The 20,105-nt window shown below is 38.2% G+C and overlaps 1 protein-coding gene across 1 annotated transcript in view; it reads left to right on the forward strand.

The window, feature by feature from the left end:
* Positions 1–20,105, forward strand: part of NTNG2 (netrin G2) — a 1,345,571-nt gene that overhangs the window by 1,018,299 nt on the left and 307,167 nt on the right. The window lies entirely within an intron of this gene.

Genomic DNA, 20,105 nt, shown 5'->3' on the forward strand with positions numbered 1-20,105 from the left:
CTGCATAGCTTCCTGGTTCCCTGGGACCAGAGTCGGCGAAACAAACTTGACCATAGATTGACTGATGGGCGTTAACAATTCCACCAACTGTGTTAACTGCCCAATCAATTTGCGAAGTTCTCCTGTTTCCGAACCCCTGAGACCGTGATCTGCGCCCGGTGGAAGCTCCATCAAAACCAGTAAAATCAAAGTACAGCAAGTGGTAGATAGTAAAACTAGTAATCAAAACAGCCATATATATATATGTATATATACACACACACACACACACACACACACACACACACACACACACACACACACACACATATATACACACACACACACACACACACACACACACACACACACATATATACACACACACACACACACACACACACACACACACACACATATATACACACACACACACACACGCACACACACACGCACACGCACGCACACGCACGCACGCGCACGCACATGCACGCGCGCACACGCACGCGCACACACGCACACGCACGCACACACGCACACACACACACGCACACGCACACACACACACACACACGCACACGCACACACACACACACACACACACATGGTCTAGTTCTCTTGTTCGAAATTACGTTTGTTCAAACAAGAGAAGATCGAGACCCACTTTAGCGAAAGTGCACTTACTTTCACAAAACTCACTTTACCGAGCCACAGTACAGTGGGGACAAGGAAATATACCTTTTCCCCACTGTAGTATGATCTTGGAGTTAGTATATATAAGTAGCAGGGGTGCCCCCCACATGGGAGGTCCGGGGGGGCTTGCTTCCCCTGCTAAAATGTGTTTTTGTTTGCCGGATTGTACCCTCGCTACTTATATATAGTAAGTGCGAGAGTGCAGTCCGAGATCGGTAAAGTGAGTTTCGTGAAAGTGCACTTTCAGTTAAATGCACTTTCGCTAAATTGGGTCTCGATCTTCTCTTGTTTGAACAAGTGTAATTTCATATAATTTTGAGCAAGTGAAGTAGACCCATATATATATATATATATATATATATATATATATATATATATATATATATATATATATATCTATATACATATATATATATATATATATATATATATATATATATATATACATGGATATCGGTCCACTTCACATGACTGAAGGCTCAAAATACTGAAATTCATTTGACTGACTTTGAGAATACTGAAAGCTTGCAGTGCTGAATTGCAAAATACAAAATGGCAGTGTGTACAGTAGTATAATCTAAGTAAAGGGTATATGCCCTTTTCTCCACTGTAGTGTGACCCTGGAGTTAGTATATATAGTTTGCAGGGTGTGGGAGGCATAGCCTACTTTGGTTTTATATCATCTGGTGTCTGCTAATAAGGTAGTAAGTAGTTTTTAATTTTGGAAAGAGTTAGTTGTTGGTGTTTAAGTGTGCATTTTTTCCTTTTATAGTTTTCATTCGGTGAGACAAATTGCTCAGTTTATTTGGTATTGTGGACCTAGGTTTTGTGAATGTTAACATCGTTTGTGATGAAATGTTTGGTATTCATGGATCTGTGCATTTTTTGTCATGTTAAGGAATTCACGGGGGAAGGGAAACACAAGTCATGTCTATGGCTTAATATTTTGTATTTTGCAATTCAGCATTGAAAGTTTTCAGTATTCTGAAATTCAATCAAATGAGTTTTCAGTATTTGGAACGTTCGGGATTGTGGACTCAGTCAAATGAATTTCAGAATTTGAGCTTTCAGTCATGAAAGTGAACCCATATTATATATATATATATATATATATATATAGAGAGAGAGAGAGAGAGAGAGAGACCTAGAATATACTAGTAGCTAATCTAGTAATTAAATTCAATTAGCTTCTGTTTCGTATGAGGCCTCATCCTTGGTGATTGTAATATATTGATCACTACTGGTTTACACCCATTTACCCATTCTGTTTCGTATGAGGCCTCATTCTTGGTGATTGTAATATATTGATCACTACTGGTTTACACCCATTTACCCATTCTGTTTCGTATGAGGCCTCATCCTTGGTGATTGTAATATATTGATCACTACTGGTTTACACCCATTTACCCATTCTGTTTCGTATGAGGCCTCATTCTTGGTGATTGTAATATATTGATCACTACTGGTTTACACCCATTTACCCATTCTGTTTCGTATGAGGCCTCATCCTTGGTGATTGTCATATATTGATCACTACTGGTTTACACCCATTTACCCATTCTGTTTCGTATGAGGCCTCATCCTTGGTGATTGTCATATATTGATCACTACTGGTTTACACCCATTTACCCATTCTGTTTCGTATGAGGCCTCATTCTTGGTGATTGTCATATATTGATCACTACTGGTTTACACCCATTTACCCATTCTGTTTCGTATGAGGCCTCATCCTTGGTGATTGTAATATATTGATCACTACTGGTTTACACCCATTTACCCATTCTGTTTCAGATGAGGCCTCATCCTTGGTGATTGTCATATATTGATCACTACTGGTTTACACCCATTTACCCATTCTGTTTCGTATGAGGCCTCATCCTTGGTGATTGTAATATATTGATCACTACTGGTTTACACCCATTTACCCATTCTGTTTCGTATGAGGCCTCATCCTTGGTGATTGTCATATATTGATCACTACTGGTTTACACCCATTTACCCATTCTGTTTCGTATGAGGCCTCATCCTTGGTGATTGTAATATATTGATCACTACTGGTTTACACCCATTTACCCATTCTGTTTCGTATGAGGCCTCATCCTTGGTGATTGTCATATATTGATCACTACTGGTTTACACCCATTTACCCATTCTGTTTCGTATGAGGCCTCATCCTTGGTGATTGTAATATATTGATCACTACTGGTTTACACCCATTTACCCATTCTGTTTCGTATGAGGCCTCATCCTTGGTGATTGTAATATATTGATCACTACTGGTTTACACCCGTTTACCCATTCTGTTTCGTATGAGGCCTCAGTCTTGGTGATTGTAATATATTGATCACTACTGGTTTACACCCATTTACCCATTCTGTTTCGTATGAGGCCTCATCCTTGGTGATTGTAATATATTGATCACTACTGGTTTACACCCATTTACCCATTCTGTTTCGTATGAGGCCTCATCCTTGGTGATTGTCATATATTGATCACTACTGGTTTACACCCATTTACCCATTCTGTTTCGTATGAGGCCTCATCCTTGGTGATTGTAATATATTGATCACTACTGGTTTACCCCCATTTACCCATTCTGTTTCGTATGAGGCCTCATCCTTGGTGATTGTCATATATTGATCACTACTGGTTTACACCCATTTACCCATTTCAGATGCATACTCTGAGAGCTCAGTCATGCCCCTCTTTGTATGACTCTCAAGTCATTCACTCCCATACTTGCAATGACCAGATCATAAGTGTAAATGGGGTGAAAGGACTTCAGGGCCCTAGTGACATCTCATATCTTAGCACCTGAGAAGCAGCTAAATGTCACTCTGTCTTTATTCAGCCTGGGTGGGTGGAGCATCTGTGTGTCTAACATGGTGTCCCCTACAATGAAAACATTGCCGTAAGTACTGGCTTAGACTTTCTGCCTTTAGGGTGTCTGCATACTCCTTGTGTGACCCCTTTTCATAGCTGTGTTTTCCGTGGTGTCATAGTGTTCTGTATGGTAGTTATGACCTGTTGATAGTGGATAGCATGCAGGAAATAGAACTGAGGGTTTAGGCCGATATCTAGATTTAGGAGATCTAGGACGCTTGGGTAGAGATTTTTTAACACCATTATTATAATAAAGCTTTGTAGTGACAGTCTGTGGGTATTGCATAGGTAGGGATGGGGGAAAGACAGTGTTGTGCTCACTGCATGGTCCTGACTAGGGAACAAATATCTCCAGTTTAGATAGGTATTTAAAGCTCTCACAGGTAGTCCTTTGGGTCATTTAGGAGTTAATTTACAGGGGGCATAAGTCATCTCTTACTCTGCATTAGGATTCCATATGCCATAAGGGTGACAATACCAGGGGGGTAGTCTGCTGTTTCACCATGATGACCAATCCTGCTGTGTGAAACAGATTATAAAGAAATGAAGAAGTAAGGAGGGGCTTGGAAATACTACAGGAGATCTTAGTTGTATGAATAATGCATTCAAAGCAGGGCCGTGTGGAACAGTGGGTGTGATACATGGATAGAGCTAGTCTGCTCTAAGAGCTGGATAGCACAAGTCAGAGCAACTTTAAAACAGACCTGAAGTGGGTTATTAATGCAAAGGAGTAGGAAGACGGAACAGGTCCAGTGGTACAAGGAAGAGAGAATTAATTTGTGCTCACTATCCGCCATGGAACCAAGAGTGGCAGTAATTAATATAACTCTGACGTAGATCATGCTCTAAAATCCAAGATGGCCTTTACACCAAGCCTAACAGATTTACTCAAAGCAGAAACAGTAAGAAAACAAATGTGCATTTCATACATGGTTAATAATGCGTAGTTTTAGATAGGTTTACATGTTAGGATTATAAGTAATCCGTTAGTCACTCAGTTAATTGTTCAGGATGTTGTTTATTAATCTGTTCTTATGAGATTGTATTTTTTGCAAATAATTCAGTAAAACAAACTTTTTGGGGAAAAAGGTACAAGAGGTCTAGCAAAGATGATAACTGTGTCCATAATTAATCATTTATTAGTTATCCATTTAATGGCTTCTAATGCAATACTTTATATATATATATATATATATATATATATATATATATATAGGGTTCCTATTAGAACAACAAAAACGCATTTTGTCGATTGCATTTCCGTCGACACCTAAATAGCAAGCAGGCAAAACAGCGAAGTGGCTGTTCAGTGAACTCTTTCCCTGGGAAAGAAGCCACTTGACCGCTTCATTGATTTTCCGTGTTCTGCACTGTAGTGTGGTCTCAAGGATTCCCTTGTCCGGTATAGCTCCCAAGCGTGAATGTGCAACAGTTACTGACCTTAGGGTTAGGGTGCAGGTTAAGGTAAGTGCATATGTTTTAAACTGTTTACTTTTTTTTTTGAGTTAGATGTATGGTTGAGTTACGTGTGTATGTGTTTTCAGCTGTTTACTTTTTTGGGGGGTAGAATTAGGGTTAAGGTACGTGTGTATGCGTTTGGAAGTGTTTACTGTTTTTTTGTTTTTGGTTGGAACAGCGATTTCTTTCCCTAGGAAAGAAATCGGTGTTCTGAGGTGTCGACATTTTCAGCTTTCGCTGAAAAAGGCTCGATGAAACATCATTCACTGTTTTAAGCATTCGACGTTTTAATATAGACCCTATATGTACATATATGGGTCCCCTTCAGGGTACCGAAATTGCAGAACATCAAACCTCTGACCTTTGAGGACCAGAGGATCAAAGTTCTACAATATCCAACTAAAACAAAACAAAAAAAAAAAACTAAAATGTGAAAACTTCTTATTTCATGTTTTTGCATGGTGGAAATTTTCCATTCTCTTCACTGTAGTGCGATCTCGTAGTTGGTATATTTAAGTAGCAGGGGGTGTGGGGGTGAAGAGGGGCTTGTCCCCCTGCAAACACTTTTTTTTTTAATATCTGATGTGAATTTAATTCCATGTGTAGATCATTTGTCATAAAGAGTGCAGTTAAACTGGTGGGAGTTTACAGAATAAGTATTTTGTCTGCAGATAAGAAATTCCTCACTTCTGGGGCAAATATCAGCAGTCTGAAACTTGGTGTACAGTTCCATACCACACCTCTAAGTAAGAAATAACAAGGGCTAGCTAGGCATTTCTAGCTTGCTGATAATGTCACAGATGAATGCCTTGCATTCCTATGGATCTGAGGTGAAGCACAAGCCCACATAAAAATGAATGAATTTAACTCAGGAGATTACAAGTAGCTACCTCTGTTGGATGTGGTCACTGACTACAGTTAGTAACTGTAAATTGGAACCAGGAATGTGACAACCAGGACTTTGTGGAAGATAAGTAGAATATTTAAGTGTGTATGTGTGTACATATGTATGTGTGTGTCTGTGCATGTGTGTACACGTGTCTAGTCAAGTCTGTTTTGAAGATCAGAGTTGTTTGGCCATCCTTGATAACAAGCACTTGTGCATATTGAGTTCCTGCAAATTCTAAAACTGATTGTTACTGACAATTTAACCTGGTTAACTGGATGTTGCTTTTACAGTCAGTGACCCACTGTGGCGCTGGGTATTAAAGAACTTCAGTATTCAGGTAACCTTAATGTAAACTGCTACTTTGTAGCAAGATGTGCATGTTTTAATTAAGAGATTTCAGTAGCTAGTATTTGTAAGCAATTACATTTGTATAATATTCAGCTGTCCTTACTAAGGTTGATAATGGTCCTCGGTTATCCAGAAAGCTGATGTGAAAATAATTTGCCTTAAACAAACATGACAATGTATCCATTTATAATAACCTAGTACAGGCCGTAGAAATTTACCGTAACATAGAAGTGTAGTGCGTCTATGTTAATGTTTCTTTGCATCATTTATTGTAGTTTATATGACTTGCATTTGTCTTGCTCATAAACAGGAATATTTATTGGGTTTTTCACTTACCCACTCTTCAGAAATCAAGTGCACCACTCCAGGGATTTCAGTTTTATTGTTATTGAAATCTCATTGTAACTAAGACCCTCATTCGTGTTTGATACCCCTGATGGGAAATCTCCCTTTAGGCTGAACAGCAAGCTTGCTTATTTAAATTTCTAAAGAAAACTGTCACAGCAAGTTACGAAGTGTCACATTTACCTTCATTTAGCCTTGTAGACCGATTGAAATGCAGCAGTGGTGTACACTAATAACTGCTTCTAGCATGGCATAAAACTTTTTTTTAGTAATTCAATATCTTCAGGACAAATTTTCAGAGAATAAATGAATCAGATGACATCAAAATCCCAAATGTTAATGTAGTTTAAATGCATAATTAGATTTCAACAGCTATGACACAGGAAATCCTTGAACAGGTGCTGAGGATCAGGGTGAACAGTGAAAATAAATTATTGTAATATATATATATATATATATATATATATATATATATATATATATATATATGTATATGTATATACACCCCTATCAGCTGCACACAGTTGTCTGGCAAAGAAACAGATAAATATATATCTGCTAAGAGGGAGCCATTTTCTTTAATCAGAATCAACCATTAAAAGGATGCAATCACAATGTGTTAGGTAATACTTCTAAGTTTACCTAGTATAATGCTGCACAAATGTGAGGTGCATAGTATAAAACACATGAAAGCACAAATGAAAAATAAGTAAATGTTTTATGTGGGACATGAACCCAGATCACTCTTCTGGTTGCATTTACTACTGTGCCAGTGTGGTACCTGAGACCTATGTATCACTGTTTCTTTATCAGTCCGACCCCTTGTGGATTCACAAGTTATTACTCATTACAACTGCTCAGAAATCTAGAGTGCATATTATGGAATACATCCAAATACAAATGAGAAGGCAGTACCTCAAATCAAAGTTCCATCAAGGCCTTTCAAAATACCCTTTCTCATTTGTCCTAGATTCATGTCCCACTAAAGGCGCTTAATCTTCCTCACTTGTGTCTCTATGATAGGTGGTCAAGTACTGAAAAATATTAACCTATTAGCTAGCACATGCAGCTCTTAGCTGCCTTGGGAGGACCCAGTACCACCTCTCAACTGTTTTTCACAGAATGTCCATATTTTTGGTCTATTCCTAATAAACTATGTGGATTTTTGGCAAATCATTGAGAACTGAAGTCACTAAATAATGACAAACTTTTGAGTTTCAGATTTCATATCCTTCACAAAATGCATCCTAACAGAAAATCCATAATTCTAACAACTTTACAAGTTTATAAGAGCAATATTTAAAATCTGTCCCAGCATTATTTTACTCTATGTCCAGATTTCTTGAGCTAAGAGGTTGGGAGGTGTGCTGGGGGTGCACAAAATGCCTCACTTTATTGCGTTCTGAGCTCTAGAAGAGAAATGGAGAGTTTTCTTTGTGTGTGTGTGTGTGGGGGGCTCCCAGGTACTTGCTATAAGTGTTAAGTCAAAAAAAGATTTTAGATTCAACAAGACTTGTCACTTCACTGTTAATGCTTTATGCTCTAAATAATCATCATTACCAATACATAATACAGCTTTGCCGATACCCTTAAATATCCTGTTAATGGTAAGACTTCTTGACCATTTAAATGTGCTAAAGTGCCTGTGCTTTGAGCTGGATAACAAAATTTATATTTCATAAAGCAAAACTAAATTTATCTGTCGGTAGGCTACAGTAGACATTTTGAGTACATGCTTAATTTGCCTTATGTCAGCTGTTTGGCTGGCTAGTCTGGACTACAGCATGGATTTCGGCATGAAAGGAAACCTGGCCTCAATGACAGGGTTTCTTTAAAACCCATTCTAAAATCAAGGGATTTAGTTAAGTGATAATTGCTCGTTTCCACAAATGTAGTGCCTTTCATAGCAGCATCACTGACTTCATTTTGGAAATTCTAATGACTTTTTTTTCCTTCTATGCATAATTCTAGTATTCCTATAATCATAAATGTTTTATTGTTATTTGATTAAGTGAGTTGATCTATCTAGCTCCTACTAAGCTGAAATGTGAGCCAAACTACACACAGAAAGTATACTACAGCACAGTACAATACAATCACATAACAAAAATGCTTATAAATGCAACTCAGATTAATGAGAATTTCCAGATATTTGGAATATTTATGTTGCTGCTGTTGCAGGGATGCCTGGGATAATGTTGGTGGAGACACCTGACACAACCTGGAGGTTCATTAACAGTGACAGGCATAGTGGGATCAGCAGCTGTTACGATGGGGCACAGTGTTTCAGCAGATTGAATGGGACAGTACTTGGTAACCGTTAAGAGTTACAGACAGGTCATCAGTCAGACAAAGGATTTGCAAGGATCTTTGGGTTGGGAGGGTGGCCTAATGGTTAAGGTGTTTGCCTTACAAACACAAGGTACAGGGTTTGTCTCACAAGGGATAATTGGCTAGGTTTAAAATGGCTCGCAAGGGCAGTTAGCGTAGTACTAATCTATGAACCTATGCCTGATTCATGCTTTCTGCATCAGTTTCTAGTAACTGTTGAACTCTTTTGGGGATTTGGATGTTTATATAATGAGGCAGCCAATCTGAAATTGTGAAAAATTAAACCAAGAAATCATAGTGGTGTAATAAATATGGTGATGGAAAATAGAATGGATGTTAATAATATACTGATGCAGGGCCTCGGTACCATCAGAAACACTTAAATGGGTATTGTCCATAAATAAACTCTCTTATAATGGATGGTTGTAACTATCTTCCCACTAACTAAAATACATATAACTCAGATGTTGAGTACACCCATAGATTTTTAGACCTAAGAAAACCTCTCTGGAGCAGACATTCAATGTGCCGACCAGAGGTCAACATATTCTGGTTCTAACTAAGATAGCCTCTGCATATATGACCCCTGTAATTTCTCAATCCCTGGTTAAGTCTTACCATAAACATGTAACCTTCTCTGCCATAATCACTAAAATCCCTGTAAGCAATAATTCTGAATTCAAAGACATCAGGCAGAAACTCAGTGTTCCTCCAGGCGTCTTCTGCAGTTAACCCCTACTGCTCCTCCAGGCGCCTTCTGCAGTTAACCCCTACTGCTCCTCCAGGCGCCTTCTGCAGTTAACCCCTACTGCTCCTCTAGGCATCAAATATGGATTGTTCATATTTGCATTAATAATTCCAAAACCATGTTACTTACAAGGTACCAGGATATTTTGTCTTGAGCCATATGTGATGGCAAACATAACTCTATTGATATTTGACCTCTTTCAATGAGAGTTTTCTAGAACTCTAAGGTGATAACTTAGTTTTTAAAGGCTTAAGCCACGACCACTAGGGGTTAAAGGTGCACACTCAAAAGAGGTGCTCTGGAGTGAATGAGTTATACACGTAATAAACACATAATAAAGTATTAACACATTAGCACAGCATAGCTAATACTCCTCTCCAAAATGACACCGGAGAACGTGGGTCAGTAATTCACTCCCATTCAACCATCAAGTAGCTACAGTAATCAGAAAGTCATTCTGTGTAGCACAACTAATGTATAAATTAAAGAATTATACTGAACAGAGAGAAGTTCAGTAGATTTTGAGGTTTGGTGCTGAAAGGAAACCTGGCCTCAATGACAGGGTTTCTTTAAAACCCATTCTAAAATCAAGGGATTTAGTTAAGTGATAATTGCTCATTTTAATAATTGATGACTGCTGTTTTACTATATAAATGTGTTTTACTGTGATGTTATTTGTCTGAAGAAGCACTTCGGTGCGAAAGCGCTCACCATTTGCTGTCTTAGACAGTAATGTTAATATATGTCTAATGATACCTTTACATACACAATTAATTTTGAAAAACTGAGAAACTGCAGATAAGACCAAGGATTATATCACAGACAAAATTCTGAGCTTCACTCTGACTTTGTCAGTGTCTCAAATGTGATGAAAAATTACTTTATAGATAAATATATCTATCAGTGTATCTATAACAGTCACCAAAATAGTAAAACAAGTGAAAAAGATCACTTTGCTAACAGATAAAATTCCTGTCATTGTCTCATGCCAATTAAAAAGTGGATGGTGTGTGTTTAAATTTCAGAACATTAACTGATCCTTTTCTCTTCTTAATAATTTTGAATCACAACTCCAACTTAACTATAAGGTCTGGTCATTTACACTTAAATTTAAATATCAGCACCAAAATGGTATATGTTTGTTACTCACTGCATTCATGGATTTGAGAATAAACTCCCACTTTACCGAAGTCAAAACAGTAGTTCAAATGTCTTTAAAAGCAACTAGACGCGTGCATGGAGAATAAATAGAGTAACAAATTTCAGAAGTATAACCACTAATAAGAAGCTTGAACCTCAGCTATGAACTTAGGAGAAAGGGAGGTGTTTTGGGCCATCTAAACAGTGGGCCTATTCTGCCTTAGTTTATGGGTTAATCTTTCTAATAAAACACACTGTTAAATGCCCTCGTTGGGTTGTCAAATACTGCCATTTGTGTTCCCAACTAAAATAAAAGAAGTTATAGGAACAGAATTTAAATCAGTGTGGCCAGAATTTCTAGAAATGCTAAGAAGCTGTAGGTACGTAGGCAAATCCGCCCTAAAGCCTGAGTCACTAAGGCCTCACAATACTAGTGCTTCAAAAGCTAATCCTTTATCACCAATTAGCACAAGCACTGCCGAAAGTGGTCACCGTAGTGGTGTAGCTGTACTCTTAACAATTGTCTTAGTATTTTGCATCATTCCAAGGGGTCGGATATGAGTCAGCCTGGAGGAAGATGGCTGACACTCCTACCTGCTTCATCAAGGATGGTCTGTCCCTTTATCTTGGTGATTTTGCCCTCTATTGTGCAATTTTTTTTAGGAAAAGTGAGGCTCTTTCATCTATCAAACTAGAAAACTTAAACAATGAAAATATAAAGGTTGTGCTCCTCAATGGCAAACACCTAAAAAAATAATGCACTTCCTGCTAGTCTTCCTGACTTTAAATATTGATATTTGCATCATTATCAAAACATGATTGCAGTCTTGTGACGACACAGATTCCTTACCACAGATCAAGACACATCTTTCATGCAGACCCCCTACTGAGGTGGTCTCTGCAGCCAGTGATAGTGTATTCATTTTCCTCTGTGACTTCATCACTTCAGCCTCAGAGTCCTTCATATCCTACGCTTTAAATGAATAAGTCATTATTGTCCGGTGCCCTATCCTGCTAAACTATAAACAAGGACCCTACTGCTTCCTGCCCAACAACAGAACACCGTCCATGTCATGTGTAACCCAGAAGGCATATCTAAACAAGAATGATTATCTCAAAATTGAGTCCAAATGGTATTTTTCTTGGGGATTTAATTATCATATATAAATTGAAGCACTTATGTTTGTACAAATAAATATGTTCGCTGCTTCTTAGTCTTCATCAAAGCACACTCACTAGACGAGATTGTACTTTCCCTAACGAGAGGGTCATTGTCTTGGGCTTGTACATCACAAATACAATCCCCCTGTGCAACTATAATTTCACATTTTCTGGTTAAGACTGACCATCGAGTAGTGGCATTTTCACCACTGAAACTCAGCATAAAGCTCTCACAAACTGCTCTGTCTGCAGAGACTTATCGAGGACCAATTGACGTCAACGGGATGATAACATGAGTAGTTTTCAGAGACCCACTCCCCTTGAGAACTGAATAACAAACATCTGCTTTTTCCGAGAGATTCTTGATTCATAACAAATACAGTTTTAAAAATAAAGCCATTTGTTTGATCCCCCAGCATTAATAAGCTTAATAAAACAAAAAAATGTTTTCTATGAGAAACAAAATGGTAAAAAAATGCATCACAGAATTATACTTAGGAAGCTAAACAAAAAGGTAAGAAACAAAATCAAATCTTTTAATACTAAGTATGAACAGAAAATAAAACAACAAGTCAATCTTCATTTATGTTAGGAAATTCAGAAATGGTACCCAGCAGTGCTCAGAGACAACACACAATGACAGTAAGACTCAGCACCTAAGGACATAGCTGGTATCTTAGGAATCAAATTCAGTGCAAAAGTCTCCCAACTGTGTCCATCATGCTTTAATATATTTCACCTGGAGGACTACCCAGCAAAGATGTCCCCAGAGCAAGTTCTCAAGGCTCCATCTCTGAGGTGAAAAATGCTAGGTCCATGGGACCTCATAACATGGTGAGGGTGCCTCCTTGCTTACATAATGCAATGTCTCACTGACCTACTTCGCAATCTTTTTAAGCTCAGCTTCTCATCCAGCTTCATGCCTGAGACATGGAAAACAGCTGTGATCACCCCCCCTCCACAAAGGTGGATCCACCACTGATCTTGGCAACTACAGAGCCAGAAGCCTCACTAGCTTTATCTGCAAAACAACAGAACCGATTATTATTATTGACCTTCTAAGCTCAAACTTTGGGAGTTTGCTGTCGCTTGAGCCAGATCATTTTGGGTTTATGAAGGATAGATCTTGACTGCTTAACCCGAATGACTTCTTCAGAAAGTCGCTGAAGTCTGCAATGAAGATAAGCTGTTGTACACAACATACCTCGACCTTGCTAAAGCCTTTGACACAATTCCACACTTGAGCATCATAAGCAAGTTAGCCAAACTAAATGCAAACCCCAACATTAGCAGATGTACAGCAAACTGGCTCACAGGCAGAACCCAGTAAGTCAAGACAGGGAGTACATTGCCTTCCAAAAGGCCCATTACCACCGATGTCTTCCTAGGTTTGGATCTTGGGCTACTCCCTGTTTGGTATGCATTTCTCAAATATCAAAGATAATGTCAAGAACTTCTGGCTGAGTAAATTTGCTCATGATTGCAAACATGGTGCTATCATGAATTCCACAGAGGACTCCTAGGTTAGATAAGCAAGACTAGCATATGCAAATAAGTGGTACCAAGATCACAGCTTCAAGCTTAATGCAAAAAGTGTAGTATAGTATTCTTAGGAAATCAAGAGCATCCATGGTGCTAACGCATAAATGGTACCATCATCAGAACTGATATCGTTATCGGAAACCTAAGCACATTTTAGGCAACGAGTTCTAAGTTGATCACCTCATATCCGTAATCACAAAAAAAAAACTTAAAACCATATACCCCTACTCTGTCTCATGCAAACGTCTTAGGCGTGACCTCATGCTAGTACACAAGGCCTGACCGACCTCCTTGACATTCGCAAAATTAGAAGCAGCATGAGCGCTGCGCAAAAGCCCTCAACCGTTGACAAAATGCAAAATGAACTTGGTGAGATTGATACCTCACTCAAAGAAATTTGCTCTCAGTTTAATTTCTCTGTGTCTTTTGGGTTTCTAATACCATGAAGGGAATGAACCACATTCGTAAACCAAAGTATGATTAAAGTTCATGAAATTAGTATTGTTTTAATCTTTGATGTTAGCCAAAAGTGCTTTTTGCAAACCCTGCAATGTGCCCAGGGATGACTCCTTCTGCAGTTCATATGGAGTTACACGTATCGGTAAAGTATCTAAATACGACTGTAAATTCCTTTTTCTAAGACGTGTTGCTCCTATTACTGTTGGAACTGTCTTGGTATCCTTCTTCCACATTGCCCTTATTTCTGCCTGCAAATCATGTTATTTTAGGATTTTGTGTCTCTCTGTATATAACACACTGTAATCACTGGGTGTAGCAATTTCAGTGATTGCTACTTTTGTCTTCTTTTCATGGACTACTATATCTGGTTTTCCAGAATCTGTTTTTTGAAATGTTGGTAATGGGTGATCTCATGTGATATAAACTTCATCATTTTCTATAATGTTTTGTGGCTCATGTTTCCAATACTTCTCAGCTACTTCAGTATTGTAATCTTTGCATAATCCCCAATGCAGCAGTCTTAACACATAATTATGCCTTTCAGTATATAGCCCGGCTGACATTAATATGCCACACCAAGAACCAAACCTCCACAACGAACCAAAAATGAAGAAAAAGGAAAACTAATCCAGGCCAACACAGCAACAAGATGGGCAACTGTTCCCATTTCTGTTTTAAAGAACCTGCTTTTCTCTTTTTCTCTGACATGTTCAATGGACTTTGTAAACCAACATGTACGCAATCCGCTATCCTGGTCTGCCAGTATTAACCTTTCATCCTTTCATTTGAAATTCACCTCCTCTTAACCATTCTTGCATCATATCCTGATTGAGTTTTCTGTAATTGCAACTATATTTATGCCTTTTCCACATTTCTTGCTTTCTCATCTGATCCTTCACTTTATATTCTTTCGTTTTTTTTTTTTTGTTGTTGTTTTTTGGCACATTCATTTGCTGCCTGATTTTTATCTATTTCTGGTTTGATTTCCATTACCACTTGACACTGATATGCTTCTGTTAAACTAAGCAGGGAAGTCACCTTAGACTTGTTTTCTTCATGTTTAAAAATATTCACTATGTTTGGATCTTGTGAGGTCTGCAAATATATGTGCTATCCTATGAATGTAGAGCTGTACATGTGATCATTTTCAAGGAGGCCCATACCTCCTTCAGAAAAAGGAATATATAATCTTGGTATTCAGTGATTTTTTATATATCATTTGATAAGCGTGAAGCATTTTTCTCGGTTTCCTGTCCAACTGATCCAGTACCTTTTGGGGCTAGTCAGTCACCCACCCCAAAATTGTAAGTTAGAATAAGAAGACCAAATTCGTTTATAGCTTGGACTTTTTAGATGTCAGGAATGTTTTCAGTATTAATGTTAGTCTTTTGAAGTATCCCTTACTGAGTTTTTCTCACATTTGTTCATGTTTTACAGTCGATCCTTCATCAATTCCCGAATATTTCTACACTCCCTCCTGTTCAAATTCTTTTATATCATATTCCTGTCCCAGACTGATATTTTCTTTGTGGTGCAGCTTTCTTGCTTTAAACATTGTTTTTGCACATTTATCAAGACAAAGTGTCATTCTTATATCATCTGAGAAAGTTTTGACCACTTCCAGTTGTGCTTTTAGCTCATCATCTGATGAACTATCCACTCACTTTTAAATCATCCACAAAAACAAGATAAAAAGTATTTACACTTTGTTGTTTTCTAGGAGCCAATTTGTAACCATGACGTAATCTGTTAAGTAGGCAGCTTAATGGGTTAAGGGCAAGACAAAAAAGGAGCGGAACAGAGAGTCACCCTGGAATATCCCCTTTTGAAGTTTTATCCCCTGGGAAAATTATTTGTCCTTTATCATGGCTTAGCTGCCAAGTGGTTTGCCATTGTTTCCTGGTCACTGTAATATATCAGTGTAAGATGTATCTTATACATCTGTTATCACGCCTTTATCCGTGAATGTAGGATGCTCTGAAATGCTTTTTTTTGTAGTCTATCCATGCCATATTTAGATTCTTCACCTTTTTACAATTTACCATTATGACTTTATTCAGCAACAAATGATGCTTTGTTCCATATGTTGTTGTATCTTTCAGCTTTTCCTGGTTAGGGGTCGCCACAGCGAAACTCCAGTCCGCTAATGATTGGCAGTACATTTTTACGTACAGACTTGCCAGGCCTGATGCACAACCTTCAACAAAGGTACACCCATTCACGCATGTCTCCACACAGAAGACACTTTAGCTGAGAATCGAACAGGACGTCTTACTGTGAGGCGACAACGCTACCATAGCACCACCACCGCATGACGTTCTTTTATTACTCTTGTCTTCTATTGTCATGATTGAGTTTTCTTCTAAATGTTTATAAACTGTATCAGCATCAATTCCAGTATATAATGTATCCATCGTCAGAGGGCAAGTTATTGGTCTGTAGTTTTTTAGGATAGTGTGCAGTTCCCTGTTACGGAGGAGTATTATTTTTCCTCTTGTTAGTCAGGTTGGTATCCGTTCGGGGTACACATATAAGTGGTTCTTACTCAGGGCTAAATCTTCATGTAAGGATGTTAATACTTTTAGCCAGAAGTTAGGTAATGCATCTGGGCCTGGGGTTTTCCAGTTAGGAACATTTCTTAAATTTGTTCCAATTTCTCTGGCCGTTACTTCATCCTATTTCATATCCTCTATGTTTCAACTTCTTATTGTTTCTTTTAATTCTTCTAGCCCTTCGGCATCTTAGTTATGTTCCACATAGTCTTCATTGATATTTCTCCAAAATGTGTCAGTTTTTTTTGGTGGTATTTCTATTCCTTTTGCCTGGTTTCCCAATTCTCTATAAAACTTTTTTGGGTTGTCTGCATGTATTCTATGTTTTTCTGCCTGTGCTGATATCTTTAGTTTATTATTTACAATAGTGTACAATAGATCCTGGTCTGTTCTGATACTGTGAATTGCTTTTATCACATCTATCTTTCAAAATATTTTTGTTTATCTCTTCCTTCCCCTGCACTCTTCTAACAGTGATACTTCTTGTCTTAATTGCTTTATAGTTTTCTCTATTATAGGTTCATAGGTTAGTACTAAGCTAACTGCCCTTGCGAGCCATTTTAAGCCTAGCCAATTATCCCTTGTGAGACTCAAACCCTGCAACTTGTGTTTGTAATGCAAACACCTTAACCATTAGGCCACCCTCCCAACCCTGAAGTATTCGATACTTCCATGATGGCATTTGATTTCTTCCATTCCTTTTGTTCATGCTGTGTGTTTTTGTGGTAAGACATTATCTGTTATTAATTTAGCTGCACAGTAATATATGCCATTTACTTCTGTTATAAATGGTCTTGATTACTGAGTCTTACCGACTTTATATAATCTGTTTCTTTCATTTATCTTAATATGCCTATCCAACTATGTTAAATCAAGCAATTCTTCCCTTAGATCATTTTCTTCTAAACTAAGGGCACATCCTTTGTTCTCTGTTTCCTCTGGGCATTCTACAGAAAGTTCCAGAACATCTTCTGTGACATATTGTCTTCAGTTTCACACTGTGTCATCTGTTGCTCTTTCATACTGAAACTCATTGGCCGATCACTCCACAACAATGACAGCATCAGAGTTGCCACAGTTTCTTGTTCCTTCCTTTGCTGTGCAACTCCAACTGAACTTTTGTACTGATTTCCTGCTGGAGGCTCCAATGTATCTTCGTATGGCAACTGATCAGACTCTTCCTGTTTCACCAGTTTCTCCTTGATTTGAGGGCTCATTGCTCTATCATGATGTGATGTTACGATAGTTGGAATTTCTGCACTAACTCCTTCACTTCGCAGGTTATCTATAACATCAGTTTCCATTTCTTTAACTTCTCCATTTCTAATCCTCTTTTCTACTTTTCATCTTTGTTTTCTTATTTTTTGTTTTGTAAAATGTTTCATATCCAGATGCTTTTGCCTGTATTTCTCTTCAAATATCTTTGGTGCCGCTCTTTTTGTATTGATTAGTTTTGCTTTCTCCTTTGCATAAATATTGCACCGTATTAAATCTCTCTTTCCCATGTCCATACTTTTTCTACAGATGTCTCCCACTGCTTACTTTGGGGGGGGGGTCATTGTTCCATCATGCTGTGATATAACCTGTGTTGGACTTTCTACACTAAATCCTTCACTTTGCAGGTATTCCATAACTTCAGCTTCTGTTTAATTTCTATTTACTAATCTTTTCTGGTTATTAATTTAATAATATTCTCAGTATTCCACTCAATCATCTTCATGGCTCTTTTTTGGCCTGTCAGTTTTTGTGGGTTTTGTCGATTGCTATTTCCTTCTGCAACAGGGGGGGCCAACCTTTTTATTTTTCACTCAGTAAGTCCACTTACATATTAAACAAAGCATTCTTTTGTCTTCTTCAAGCACAATGTGCTTTGTTTCAGAAGAATACTTCGGTTACCGTTAATGTACCCCCACGTCTCCTGTAGCAGGTATTGCTATGTCTAGGAAACAAATGATCTGCCAGATCAAATACCTAGTAGTAGCCAGTTAACCTATAAATAAACTTTGTAAAAACAGCCCCGACTGGCCAATATCTGACATTCACCCAGTGCATTATAGGTATTGCTTGCTAATGCTATTTGTTTTTATTTAAATTAAACAAAAATCATGCATGGGTGTAAACAGCTATTATTTGCTAAAAATATTTTTGAGGGTTCGGGTTGCCCTCTCCCACATTCATTCTTCTGTATAATGTTCCAAACCCTTTACCCATTTATTAATATTAAATTTGTAAATGGAATAAATGTGTGCAGTGTAAGAGTACATATTCATATCTGCTTGACTGCAATAGCTGTTTCATCTTTGTTAACACTAGGAGAATAAATCTTAGAGAAGTGAGTTTGCACAGCTGCTGTGTTTCATATTCTATTCATTAAATGAGTGCCAACTTTAAATACTGGGCATATAGTTGATGATTCAGAAGGAAAATCTTTACAAGTGTTATTTTCTGCACCTGTAACTGGGTTGATATCAATTTTCTCAGTCTTCCTCTCTATCTGTCTGTGTCTCTCTTCCTTTTCTATGGCAAGTTTAATAAATGACCATCTTTCTTCACGTCACCAATATAGATGTCGCCAAAATGTGGTTTTAGTGATAAATAAGCCATAGCATGTCAGTGAAAGGGGGATGGGAAACAAGGTAAAAGTAAGGGGGATCAGCAGGACACCAGACATGGAAGTCTAAATAAAAAGCAGAAATAAAGAGAGAAGACGACCAACTAACATAAATAAGGCTTTCTGTGGTGCACGTTGTCCTTTGATAACCTAGCTAAAAAGTGCTTCTGTAAATTATAGGTCTGACAATAATGCTAATCCACTTAGTCCGATAGTTGAGTAACAGCAGTCGCTCTGGATAGCTAGAAGACATGGCTGTACATTTAGCATAATGACTTCCAGCACTGATATTATGAAAAGCAATGCACTGATAACAATGACAGACTTTTAACTGTTAAGTGCTAATTATAACTGAAATCTCTTCTGCAAATTGCAACTGTGCAAAGAAATCAGCATTAGCATGTGCTCAGTTCTTTCCATTCACAGACTGTGGGACAGCTGGAGGGTCTTAGGTAGATTTTTAGTGAAGAAGAGATAAATGGCGTAGCAAACATATCTCGACATCACAGCTGAAGCCATGTGTGGGGATATGACACTGCTGACTAGCTATCAGGTGTATATGAAGGATTCCAGGTCAGCAGACAAGGTCCTCCATAGTGACTGCTGAGTAGTGGGTTATGGACTTGCCCCACCTCAGGATATGACCTGAATGCATCAGGGTAGTCTGGATGATTAGAAACTGACTATTGTGTGGGGAGAACACATTTTGGCAGGCAAAAGCACTAGTTTCAAGCTGGCAACACCAATGGAGGCTATATTTTTGTTGTGCAGGGACATGATATCAACATGCGTGTCTTCTTAGAATGTGTGTGTGTGTGTGTGCGTGTGTGTGTCTGTGTGTGTGTGTGTGTGTGTGTGTGTGTGTGTGTGTCTGTGTGTGTGTGTGTGTGTGTGTCTGTGTGTGTGTGTGTGTGTGTGTGTGTGTGTGTGTGTGTGTGTGTGTGTGTGTGTGTGTGTGTGTGTGTG

The sequence above is a fragment of the Protopterus annectens genome, chromosome 16.part0, assembly GCF_019279795.1.
Source record: "Protopterus annectens isolate FY-2018-M chromosome 16.part0, PAN1.0, whole genome shotgun sequence".
Lineage (NCBI taxonomy): Eukaryota > Metazoa > Chordata > Ceratodontiformes > Protopteridae > Protopterus > Protopterus annectens.